General features: G+C 42.9%; 1 protein-coding gene across 3 annotated transcripts in view; it reads right to left on the reverse strand.

The window, feature by feature from the left end:
* The window catches only part of CCPG1 (cell cycle progression 1), a 42,268-nt gene that overhangs the window by 32,030 nt on the left and 9,293 nt on the right, over nt 1-945 (reverse strand). The gene's annotated exons all lie outside the window — the stretch shown is intronic.

Consider the following 945-nt stretch of genomic DNA (forward strand, 5'->3'; position numbering starts at 1 on the left):
ATCTTCATGACCAAGATAATCACAATGGTGGGATCACTCACCTAGAGCCAGACATCCTGGAATGTGAAGTCAAGTGGGCCTTAGAAAGCATCACTACAAACAAAGCTAGTGGAGGTGATGGAACTCCACTTGAGCCATTTCAAATCCTCAAAGATGATGCTGTGAAAGTGCTACACTAAATATGTGAGCAAATTTGGAAAACTCAGCAGTGGCCACAGGACTGGAAAAGGTCAGTTTTCATTCCAATCCCAAAGAAAGGCAATGCCAAAGAATGCTCAAACTACCGCACAATTGCACTCATCTCACACGCTAGTAAAGTAATGCTCAAAATTCTCCAAGCCAGGCTTCAGCAATACATGAACTGTGAACTTCCATATGTTCAAGCTGGTTTTAGAAAAGGCAGAGGAACCAAAGATCAAATTACCAACATCCACCGGATCATGGAAAAAGCGAGTTCCAGAAAAACATCTATTTCTGCTTTACTGACTATGCCAAAGCCTTTGACTGTGTGGATCACAATCAACTGTGGAAAATTCTGAAAGAGATGGGAATACCAGACCACCTGACCTGCCTCTTGAGAAATCTGTATGCAGGTCAGGAAGCAACAGTTAGAAGTGGACATGGAACAACAGACTGGTTCCAAATAGGGAAAGGAGTACGTCAAGGCTGTATATTGTCACCCTGCTTATTTAACTTATATGCAGAATACATCATGAGAAACGCTGGGCTGGAAGAAGCACAAGCTGGAATCAAGACTGCCGGGAGAAATATCAATAACCTCAGATATGCAGACGACACCACCCTTATGGCAGAAAGTGAAGAGGAACTAAAAAGCCTCTTGATGAAAGTGAAAGTGGACAGTGAAAAAGTTGACTTAAAGCTCAACATTCAGAAAACGAAGATCATGGCATCCGGTCCCACCACTTCATGGGAAATAGATGGGGA

Source organism: Bison bison, unplaced genomic scaffold (genome assembly GCF_000754665.1).
Source record: "Bison bison bison isolate TAMUID 2011002044 unplaced genomic scaffold, Bison_UMD1.0 scf7180017864066, whole genome shotgun sequence".
In the NCBI taxonomy this organism is placed as follows: Eukaryota; Metazoa; Chordata; class Mammalia; order Artiodactyla; family Bovidae; genus Bison; species Bison bison.